Below are 12,490 nucleotides of genomic sequence, written 5' to 3' on the forward strand. Positions count from 1 at the left end.
GTCGCGGGAGCTTCCCTTGCTTCTGTTTATTGGCATAGGCTTGCCCAGTGTACCGTTGACATCTGCTGCAAGATACTTGTGCTATTGTTCCCGGTCATAGGCTTTCTTCCTCGAAGGTTCCGTGGGTTTGGGACGAAAAGGGCAAGGCCACTTCTCTCCTCGCCACCCTCTCGATTACTGCCACCTCTCTCTTTTGCTTAAACCTCCACACCTGCTTAGCCATTGTGTTGTGCTGTCTGCCATGCTCGCCTTGTTCGTACTGTGCTTTGTTTGCTCCACCTTTTATCCATGTGGGGAAAAAGGAAGGGCCATCAGGGGTGTGTGTGATTTAAGTCAATTGCATGACTTCCCCTGACCCTTTTGTCGGGACATGTCAGGTAAACAGTCTTATTACAAGTCTGTTGTTTTCTACATTGGGGAAAAATGTGTCGGAAAAGGGGAGCGGTAGAGTTTCTACATGTTCTGCGTGAGAGGGTGGGGATAAGGTGTTATCAGGAATTATAGTCTTTGTATTGGAAAGGGGATGGTCTGGAGTGTCCGAGTATCCTACGGGACGGGCTAGGGAAGGTTTGTGAAATGGACTAGAATGACCGGGATGGAGAACAGAACATAGAGGATTGTGGGAATAGTAGGGTTCTGCCCAAGTAGGTTGGGTGTTTGGGACAAAAGAACTAGAGGAATGTGGAAGGGAATGTCCGGGGTCGTTTGAATGAGATGCAAGCGGGATAGCGATCTTAGAGGATGGGTTGTGTGCAGAGAGTTTATTGGATCTGGGTAGGAGAGATTTAATTGGGGGGGCAGATGTATTGTAACCTATGAAGGTCTCAGGGTTCTCATCCTCCTCTTCCTTATCGGTACAGTACCACGCCTCACCTTGGATATTCTCTCAAGCATAACCCTGGTCTCCCCAACCCAGGTGATCCTCCCCCACTGGTCCACCTCCAGGAACTGAATCCAACAGCGATGCTGTGTCCTGGCCACCTTGATAAGGGATTCCTGGGCTCTACCTGGGAAAATACCTTCAGGTTTCTCACAGCCCCTACAAGTGTCCGTTTTACACCAGTTACCTCTGCTGGCTTTGAGGCGCTCTGCCGGTTCTCTCTGGGGTCTTGCTTCATTCAGGAGCATTGCACAGGCCTTCTTTGTCTCTGCGGCTCCTGTTCCAGGGTCTTTGTTCCTGCTCATCGGGCTGGAGGTGTAGGCGCTGTTGCCAGACCACACGGTTCACCTTCTCCAGGTCGTGCCACTGCTTCTCATCCTCCAGCCACATTCCAGCCAGTTCCACACCACCAAAGTATTCTCGCCACCTGCTTCTCATCTCCAGCAGATGACTGCTTTTTGGCTTCCCCAGTATGTTCTCCGCTCCACCTTTGATTCTCCAAGGCTGGACTGTCTCCATGCTTCTCTCCTTCTCGGCTGGCCAACATCCAGGATGGTTCTCTGTCACGGAGTCCTTCATCTGTTTTTACATTGTTTTGGTGACCACTACCCCCACGGAGCACTAGAATGGCTTCTCTTGTTCCATGGGGCCACCTCTTCTCAGTACTTGCACTAGAGTTGATTTTTGCTTTTTGGACGATCTTCTTCATCTCAGTTGATGAAACTGACCTGATATTGCAATAGCACATGGTTGTGTCAGTCAGAGGGGGTGGGGGGGTTATTAAGGAGTGCCAGAGGTTTTGGGTAGGTTCTGGTGTCTGTGTGTGTTGGGCTGCCTATTACCCAGGTGGTCGTCCTTATCCCCAGTAGGCGAGTCCCCCACTCCCGGCAATGAGATCCCCCTGCATTAAACCACCCATAGGGGGGACTATTTGGTAGCAGCCTCTCCTCCCTACCCTCCCTAGGGTGAGACGACACCTAGTGAATTATCATAGTACACAGTCCCAAAGAAGTACACTTTGTATCTTGCCTTTACAGATCACGCCACGACATTCAATCTCATAGATCGCTCTCTTCTGTGGTCAACATTAGTTTAATCGGAATTCTTTGCATTTTCCTCAAATTAATGTTTGCTCTTCATTGGAGACTGAAACACTGAGGAGATATATGTGATGGCAGACGTACAGATTCTTGTACCCAAAGATGATCATGGTAGAGTTCCGTTAGTGGCTTAAGCCGTTTACATTCTCCTTTTATCAAGGTCTTCCGAAGACTCTCCACCAATGGATAGATGCTTATACATTTTCACTGATGCTTGTGTGGCATCAGCGACATGCCCGGGTGAAATTAATCCTTCAAATGAGGAATTAGGTTGAGGCAAACAAGAGGACTGGCAGTTTGGGCAAGGCGTGTACGAGGGCAGCCCCACACACATGCCAGGGCACATTTTTAAATTAAATTCTATGCTGCATTACAGAGTGCTCCATTCCTGTCCCCTTCCCAGGAGCAACACCCTAAACATAGATATGATATGGCATATATAACACGCCTATACACAAGTGTTTCATACAGAAGCACAAAGGAGATGGTATGTAGGAGTACGTTATGTTATGATGCAAGTTCAGATCCAAGAGATCCAGTGCAAGTGCCATCAGCTAGAAGTACCTTTGGAATGAGTTTACCAGGAGATGTCTGAAGAATGGCTTAAAATAATTCCTGAAGGGGTATAGCGTGAATACTAGTTTAGCATTGAGACAAAGGGCATGCAAAGCTTGCCAGGTCCAATCAGCGCATTGTTACTTTCATCCCTGGGGCGTTTCAAGGTCTGGAAAAGATCCAGGGCTACGCTAATGTCGAGATTGGGCGCTAGCTAGCCTTTTGGTTCAAGTCCTGATCTTTTATCAGGGGCTACAACCAAAAGACCCAGGGCTATACTCTCCACCCCACCCCTCTAGGAACACCTCTGCTGCATCCCTCGTTTTCAAACCCTGCTAGTAATAGGCTTTATGTCATTTGGGATGTATCTTGCTTGATAGGAGGGCCTTGAATGAAAAAGGAACAAAGAGAATCACACAAATGATCTCAAATAGGGCTCAGGAACCTGTGGGTGAGGGTAGTATGGCCATACGTGTAGGGGGCGGGGGAGGGGGGCCAAGGATCACTAGCATAGATGCATGCAAGACAGATTTAATCATCATGATATTCTTGAATAGAGTTCCCGCTCTTGACCTTATTCTCTGAACCAGAGTCAATGTCAATTTCCATTTAATAGCCATAATGGTGGCTGGTCTTGGGATACAAATGGTTGAAAAATAAATCTTATTCCTCCCAACTCGCCGTCTATTGTTTCCGAAGAGGAAGCCATACAAGATACGAGCTTGGCATTTGGCAGTCAATACAGTAGCACCATTGCAAGGTCGGTGAGTATTCCTGCTTCGTCTGGAATTATTATCACATTAGGTTGAAGTGCATCCATGGTGCTTGTGTCCCCTCCTGTTTCTAGAGATCACTCAATTGAAACTTAGTCTTGGGTTGTTCATCCAATATTCCTCTTCTAAAAATGAACGAAATTGACAAGATTACCAATGCATGAGGAAATGAGCTTCTAGGTGGTCCCTTCACAAATCATTCCCACTAAATCTAAACATGTATAAGTAACCTTTTAAACATGAACTGCTCAATAACCTTTTATTGAAAGAATGTATGAAGGAAAGTCATCTATCAAATACTACCTTTAAGTGAATCCGTGTAAGGTTGAATTAATTTAAAACAAATGTAGGTGTTTGAACTCCATACAATGACTAATTGATTTGTTAATTTAGTGTACAAACAATGTGTAATTGTTACTGCTTCTGAGATAATGAATGTAGTTAGCTTTGATCCGGAGGACAGTGTGGCCTGAATACCCACAGACTACTCTGGAACATGCACATCCATCTTCGGGTTTGCATCAATAGGATTTATGGACATAGGTTTAATTAGGAATTAATCAACCCCTTATAAAAAAAATATATAAAACATTATCTTTATTTTGATAACCTTATGTAGGTGAATTGTGGCTTTGATGAATTAACAAATGTTTGTATGGTGGGGTATTAGGTTATTATTGTGTATGACTTTTCAGTTTGCCCTGCTGCAGAAGGGATGTGGCCTAGCAGTTCGGGCTGGACTGCCCCTTTTGGGGTGGGGCCAAGCCTGATTTGCATATGGTCTTTCCCCTTCTGTAATGGCTTGGCAGGCGAAGAACAGTGGTCTGGAGGGTTGCCCAGAGCATTGCCAGTGGTTAAGATTCATTCTAAACCTTCCAGCCATCACCTAGTTGTTTTTGCTTTGCCATTTGAGTGCTTACATGTATGAATTAAATACTTTACATGTTTGAAATATAGTAGGAACAACAAACTTTTAAAACTTTTCTCTTTATGGATGGACCTTTACTATGAACATAAGCAGAAGCTTGGCATCACGATGCAGATAGTGAAGTGATAGCCAGGGTTTACAAGATAATAGATGACTGGATGCACGTTAATTGGATGTGCCTGAACGACTCCAAAACTGAGCTGATGCTGTTTGGCTCCAGTCGCCAGCTTGCCAATCTGGGGGCAGAGTACAATTCTTTTAAAATCAAGAATGCCATTATCCAGGTGGTCCCTAAAGTAAAGACCTTGGGCATGATGGTCAACTCAGCAGTCTATTTTCATGCCCAGACTAGCTATCTTCAAAAAAACACAGCATATTACCTCAGGCTCATGAAAGCCATTAAGCCGTTTCTTAATGAGGGCAACATGGCCACAATAGCCAGAACCATCATACTATCAAGGCTTGATTACAGTAACACTTTCTTGTTAGGGGCTTCATCCAAGGATCTATCTAGCTGCCAGGTGATTCAGAACAACGCGGTCAGGCTAGTTAGAAATCTGAAGAAAAGAGATCACGTCACCGCAGACAGACTAGCTCTGCACTGGTGATGAGTAGAGGAACGCATAAAGTTCAAAGCTCTCTGCTTGGTTCACAAGTGCCTGTATGGCTCAGCTCCAGATTACTTGAAAAAGAGCTTAGTGCTCCACACTCCCAGCAGAAATATGCGCTCGGGGGGGGGGGGGGGGGGGAGTGCCTCTTGAACGTACCTAAGTTCAAGCTGAAATTCGGGCTGGGCAGCTCCTTCCTGGTGCTGGCCCCTAGACTGTGGAACAGCGTTCCCGAAACTCTTAGGTCCGAAGTAAACCACCTCGCATTTAGGAAGGGGTTGAAGACATCTTTTTAGATGAGGAATCAAGGAATTAGTGATCAGGGGCATTCACTGCCGTAGTAATAGGTATGTATTGTTTGTAGCACAGCTCTTGTTGTAAATCCAAGCGCCCTGATGCCCTCGGGCTACCGGCGCTATACAAAAATAAAATACATACATACATGTACACGAAGGAGGACCTTGCACAAGGAGGGAAATGGAGGATTTTTGGAAGATTTGGGAGGCGGGTCTTTAAACCACTTTTGTGTGAAACAAGTGTTCTGGGCAGATCCATGGAAATGATCAGGACGGGAGAGGCTGGTGTGTATTGTTCGGATCTCTCTCAGGACTAAAAGTTATTCTGGTGCCAGGCTGTGTGGTTATTCAGTCTTATATTTTTTCAAATGTATTGCCTGAGAGTTTTGTATGAATTACTAGTGCACAGAGTCATCCACTAGGGGTTCAGCACTTGAAGCCGTAATTGGGTGAACTGTTATTTACTGTTGCAGAGCAAAAAATTATACATCAGGTTTTTATTGGGTTCTGTTTCAAACAGGTGGAGGTGATTCAAAACTACATGATGGTTACAAAGAAACAGTGATGATTGCGGAGACCTGCACAATCTCAGTGCATAGATATATTTAAGGGAGGCAGGTGAAAACCACCTGAGCAATCCAAGAGTGTCATGCGGGGAAGACCCCTAACGAGCCCAGGCCTGCTTCCTGGATGCCCAGGTGAGCAGAGAAGGCAATCAGGGCACTGTGTCAAATGCTGATGAAAGAATGATCAGAACCCATAAGCATGTATGCCCTTGCCAAGGATATCACAAGATAGACTTGCATGGTAGCAGCGGCGGGGCTGCGCCTGAATCTGGAATGGCAATCCTGGTGCAAGGCAAGTGTATTGAAGAATGGATGCAGTTGGTTGCGTGACAATTCATGGGATCTCGTCACTTCTCCACAGAGGGGAGCCCTTCCCTATGAGGCCACGGAGGTGAGCCCACTACTCAAATATCCCCCTAGAGGTGGCGGAATAAGAGTCCTCACAGGCAGAGACTACCCTCATGATTTTGAAGGCAAAGAGTGCCTCTGGAGAAATCTCCTAATCACAACAATCATAAGAGAGACTTTGAGAATCAAAGAGGTTATAAGTGTGGTCTCTTTAACAATAGTGCCCCATTAGGAATATTGGAAGAAGCCAAGGACACTTTAGGAGTGATCTCCCTTGTGTCATTGCTCAATGAGAAGACCAGGGAAGCCCGGGATTGTACATTATAGTGAAAAGGAAGAACTGTTGGACTATTAGTAAAGCCTAAAAAAAATCCCTGGTAGGAACTACAAGGACTCTTGAAGGCTGTTCACCAGAGGCTATCCGAAAACAGTCTTTAATACAGTTTGACCAGGAGGAGTGAGGCTTTCTCGTGGGCTCACCTTTTTGTTGAATCAGAAGTCATTTCAAAAGATTGTTAGAAAACAGCACAATGCTGAATCAGGAGAAGTGAGGCATTCTCCTTGTGACCACCTTTTGTTTATAGAATACCTTTGTTTAGTGGTAGGGTCAGAGTAGGATAGTTTTTGGGCAGAGAACGGACACTTTAGTTGATCACCACCCTGACAATGAGCACCAGAGTTAGAATTCAACGCTTTAGTTGTAGGGAGAGAAAAGTCAGTTTCCTTTTTGGCAAATACAAATTGAGTTCAAATGCCACCCCTTTGTCAGACTCCTTCTTCTGACTTACCACAGTTGACAATTGTCCAGCACATGGTGGTAGTCACTAGAACAACAGTGCATGAGAACAGAAATACACTGGCTTTTTTGATTAACTGTGGGATCTGTTTTTTTTTTTTTTTTAGAGAAGGTTGTATGGGGCACAAGGGTGTTGGTCGATCAGGGGTGCAGAGGGCATTGATGCAACTTTTGTAGTGATCAGGTTACGTACCAGATGTCAGGGACAAAAAGAATAGGCAAATAGACACCCATTGGCATGCTGGACAGGGGTTTTGAGGCTGTATACGATGCAAGCCGAAGTTGGTGCAGTTGATGCTGTAATGACTCACAACATGAACTTATTGGTAGAGTTTTCTCCCACTGGCAGTTCTGGAAAAAGTTCAAAGATCTAAAGCTAATTAGTCGGGTTCCCCTGTTTTGCTTGAAAAGCCAAGACTATGAGGTTTTCAGGGGAAACGCAACATCTTTTTTTTTTCCCCCTAATCTGATTTCATGCAGTCACCTCATGGGAATAACCTTGGGCGGATGGTGTAGAGCAGGGTTGTCCAACTCCAATCCTCGAGGGCCAGAAACCTGACAGGTTTTCAGGATATCCCTCATTAATATTCATGAGCACAGATGTGTATACATTTAGAATCATTGTATGCAAATGTATCTAATGAATATTAATCAGTGGTATCCTGAAAATTTGACATGGATCCAGCCCTCGTGGCCTGGAGTTGGACAACCCTGGTGTAGCGTACACACAGGCAGGGTGGTAGCACTGTATGGTTATATGAATGATTGGAATGTTTGCAAGACCTGGTGACAATTATGGCAGGGTTGTGCTGGCTAGGATCTGTGAGGGTTTCTAGAAGGGTAAATGAGACAGTGATTCGTCGAGTCGAATGGAAATGGGCAAAGCGGGGGGGGGGGGGGGGGGGGAATAGTCCAAGTGTCTGTAGTGCAATGATTACATCTAATTTTATGTTGGGTTGAGCAAGGCATAGTGTGTACGTGAGGTGGAGCAGTGTGATTTTGGTTGGCTGGCATCCAGGGGGATCAGGTCTTTTAGGCATATGTCGAATGGGTGCGTGGTGGACCTGAACTATGTTAATTCTGAGAATATGACAAATAGGTCCACATAGTGGATAAGAGAGTCACATAAAAGGTGCCTGGTTGGTGCGGTGGGAAATTGACAAAGAACTTCAAAAGAACTTCAAAAGTCGGCAGCAGAAGATGTACGCATCTAGTTTCAGGGTAAGGACAACACTGCCCAAATTGAGGTTGTGATGGCAGTGCTGAATAGAACAGCAAGGAGTTTATAGCGGACAGTAGTGTATGCGAAGTGGCACTGGAGAAAAGAAAAAACACTCCCTGTGCTAAAGTATACCACCCAGATGTGTGGGGGGGGGAGAGGAGGAGGAGGAGGAGGAGGAGGGAGAGGGAGAGAGAGAATAAAGCAAAGTGAACTACAGGGCAGCACTGGCATCATTTATGAAAATAAAACCTTGCTTTGGCAAGAACTGTTAACCACATGAAATTAAGCTACTGTGCCAACTTCCTGGGGAAGTATTTCAGCATTTTACAAGAGGAACAACCCACAATATTGCCTCCCAAAATCAGCTTTGTGCACAGTAGACGGGATTCAGGTGAGGGAAGACGGGGATAAACAGTCTCCGAGATCCTCTAATGCGCCCCGCCTGTTGATAATGGTGCCACCACTGTTGTATAATACCGAATTGCACTTTCTCAGGCCAATGTACCTTTGCTTCGTTTTTAGAACCACGACTTCCAGAAAGCATCTAGGAGCAGCCAAGGAAACCTGGACCAGAACCAAATTACCAGACAAACCCAATCACCACAGCCAAATTGTTTTTCAGGCACAACCTTGCTGGAAAAGGGGGAGGTGGAAGGAGGCGGCGGGGGGGGGGGAGGAAAGGGAAGAAATCGGGTATGAAAGATTTTTGCCTCTTTTCCTGTGTGTGACCAGCCCCTGAGGGGTGGTTGCAGGCACAAACTGGTTCCTAGAGTCAGGCGAACGCTGCAGCAAATGGAAGGGGAAGTCAAAACTAGGCATATACCACTGTATAAAAAAGAGCCATAAGGAGAGGAAGAGTGTGCGTGGCAATGCTGAGGTCAGGGAGGTCTGGAAGTGGGCCAAGAGACCAGGCAGACGATGGATGGCAGAGCAGCATGCTGGAGCGTTAGTGTCAGAAAGGGAGCCTAGGGCACAGGGGAGGCATTTGTGAGAGTGGTACCAGTTTGTAAAGCAGTAAATGAGCGAGTGTTTGAAGTTGAGGGTAGTAGTTAGAGAAGAGGGGCATAGGAGTAGGGGAGTGCGGGAAGTAGGGAGAGGGAGTGGGTGCAGGATGAGATTAAGGATAGTAGGAGAGGACGGTGCAGGAGAGAAGTGGGGGAGGGAGTTCAGAAGCGAGTAGGACTCCATATCCCCGAGTAGAGCTCGTGAGGAGGAACGTTGAGTAGTTGATAGACGAGGGGTGCAGGGAAGAGTAGGAGAAAGTCAAGTGTAGAAGTAGCATGTGTGTGAAGACCAGAGGGACAGAAGAGGGGAAAGGGAGGGGGAGAAGAACATTGGAAGAGAAAGTAGAGTAAGACAACCAGAGGCAGTAGGAATGAAGAGGAGACTGTGACTTTACTTTTTCCCCTTTGTAGATCCAACACACATCATCTTATGTGGAGTGCTGGGGGGAGGAGAGGGGTTACGTAGTAGCCCCTTATCCTTCTTTCCCATGTAACATTTTTATGTTAGCCTCACTCCTTTAAATGGCTGGTGGAAGTGGTTTCATTTCTCCTACCATTGTGCATTTATACCAAAGGCAGAACCCTCAGCTGCAGTACAGCAACCATGGGTGACCATTCATTTTGTCACAATGGCCTGTCTTCTTTTTTCGCCATTTCTTGTTTGCGAGGTCTTTCTTGGCTTTTACCCTGTGCGTTGAGACAGGTTTGAGCCCTTCGTTTGTCTTGCCTTTGGCAGGGTTTACCCCGAAGCCCTCCCCTGGCTCCAGTTTGTCTGGAAGGACAGGATCTGAGGGAGGGTCCCGAAATGCCCCTGTCCTTTGTCTCTAGGAGTGCCTAAACGAAACTAGTGCTGATTGGTTGGCTGTCCTGAAAGGAAAGCCACCATGCTGGGTGATCAACAGCCTAGGCTGTGCATGAATGGGAGAAACCCAAGGGTTTTGGGACTACAGGCAGAGACAACCGCTGGAAGAACATCCGAAGAAGAAACCGTGAACGAAACTTGCTGCAACCTCCTGGATCTTCAATTGCCCGGTGAAGCCCTGCTGCTGTGCTGACCTCCCTTTTCACCTCGACAGAGAAGCTGTGCAGGAACAACTTCTCCCCTTAGGTTAGTGGGATCAACTAGCCCTGAGACAAACTCCACTTGGCGCCCTCCCCGACTTGCTGTCCCTCTCCATTGCTGCAGAAGCCCAATGGCCGGGGTCGAGGGACCATAATCGAGTACAACACCTGCCGTGGAAACAATCCAGCCAAAAGCTCCAGGAGCCTCCTAAGGACCCTCCAGGAGCAGGACATCCCGATCCAAAGTCCCTTCACCAGAGTGCAGGACTGATGGAGCACAGGGAGTTCAACCGGTGTCCAGCATTCTGCATCGGGCGGTTTACAAAGAGCTGAAACCGTGAAGTGCCTCTCAAACGAAAAGAGCCTGCAAGCTGCTGACGACCTTCCCCGAGTACTGCCTCCAGAGGTCTTCCCTCTTGTCCTCACGACTGAGGCTCAGGAAACAGGGTCTGTTTGGCTGTAGCATGACTGAATCCAGCTGGACCAACTTTTCTTCTAACCAGAGATACTGTTTGGCCTTGGGGGTACTTACCTTCTTAAGTCGTGCTGTCTCACTTGAGGCTTGCACCGACTTACTTTCGGAGTTGATTTCAACTCCCTTTTCACAGGCTTAACAGCTTGTGGCCCTACAAGTGATTGTTGTGAACTCTCTAACTTTGTGCAAGACTTTTATCCAAGAAGTGCATCAGAGCGGTTGACTGTGTCCAAATGACTTTGGCTGTCTTGGCTCCCTAAAGGCACCTTTCTGAATCAGTTGACTTTGGTATTGCTTCTCTCCCCCCACCCCCATAGTTTATGGCTTTTTAAACACAGTTACTGCTGGGAAAGGCTTATCTAGACTTCATTGGAGGAGTCAGTTGCCCTCACATTTTCTGAGAATCTGTTCTAACCTTTTTGCTTCCATTAACCTTTCCTTTCTGTAACTCTGAATCTGCAAAGTATCCTAGTGTAATATATAAATGCAAATGCTATCCTTATGATTGAAGTCACCTCAGGGTGTATGAGAACTGTATTAAGCATATCCAAATATTATTCACTGGCTTTTTTGATTCTGAAAAGTAATTTCAAATTATTTGTGTTTTTTTACAATCTTTTGCCTTTTTAAAGAAAGCTCTTTTAAAAACAGACATTAAATAAATAACTATAACTTAAACCTCGAGGGTATGTGTTACTTGGCTACTTGTATTTACGGATTTCAATTGTACAGCTCTACAGCTCACATTTACCCCTCTTGAGATAGGCCTGGCTGCTCAGTCACACTACCAACTTGTGTAGTACAGACCTATACCAAAAGGTGGGTTACCTAACACCAATCAGCTAGGTCTTGTTTAGTCTCACACAGTGTGACTGCGCCAATTCTGACCTAACAGAGTACAATACATATCTCAAATGTTTTAAGAAAAAAGAAAAACCCTTAACTGTCTTCCAGTTTGCATCATTAAGGCCATCTAAGCAGGCGCAAGCAGCTGTGGGTTATGTTAGACCTCTACCCAACTGCCTTGGTGTTGGGAACTTGCTTAGGCCCTTTTAGCATAATTGTTAAGGTGGATTTCGGTAATCTGACCTGGTGGGCAGAGGTTCAGAAGGTCAGCCCAGTTTCTTGGAACAGGGTAACCACCTGGACAAGCCAGACCAATCAAGGTAGATCTGGGCACAGAGTATAGGCTGCAACAAGACGCGGTCCTGAAGAACAGCTGAGAAGTCCAGATCTACCACTGTATCCTGGAATTGATGAAGCTGAGCAGGATTTGCTTTTCTGGCAAACCCAGGCAGACATTATTATGCCATTCTGGATTAAACAAAATCATTTGTTATCAATATGTGCTGCAGTTGTGTGTGAAATTACATCATACACTGCGAGGATCATAGCTGAAAGAAGAATGTTTCAATTGGCCTGATCTGTGATCACGAGAGCTTTAGATCCGAAAATACTCCAAAGTATACGCAGCCAGTAACGGTGCAAGGCAGGTACCAAGGTTTTCAAGCCAAAAGGAACTATTTAATTCAATTCTCTGGGGCATTAGAAGGGATCATTTCTGTTCTCAAAAGATTTGATTAAAAAGGATTTAATTTACATCAGGTTTCATACTAGACCCAGAACCTCCCCTCACATCAAAGTGCCAGAGGATTTGGGCTCGTCAGCATGTGCAGTGAAAGTTAGACCAAAAGATCTAGGGAATCTGGCCAGGGCACACTTGGGGAGGGGATAGGGGATAGAGGGTGGGGTGGGGGGGGGGAGGGAGGGAGGGACTGAAGGAGGGGGTCAGGGGTTACCACTTTGTGCATTCTTCCCAGGACGACTGTGTGGTCCAACAGATCTCACAGAAGCAACACTCAACAGAACTCCAGCAT

The sequence above is a fragment of the Ambystoma mexicanum genome, chromosome 13 (assembly GCF_040938575.1).
Source record: "Ambystoma mexicanum isolate Mex_15411 chromosome 13, UKY_AmexF1_1, whole genome shotgun sequence".
NCBI classification, from domain to species: Eukaryota; Metazoa; Chordata; class Amphibia; order Caudata; family Ambystomatidae; genus Ambystoma; species Ambystoma mexicanum.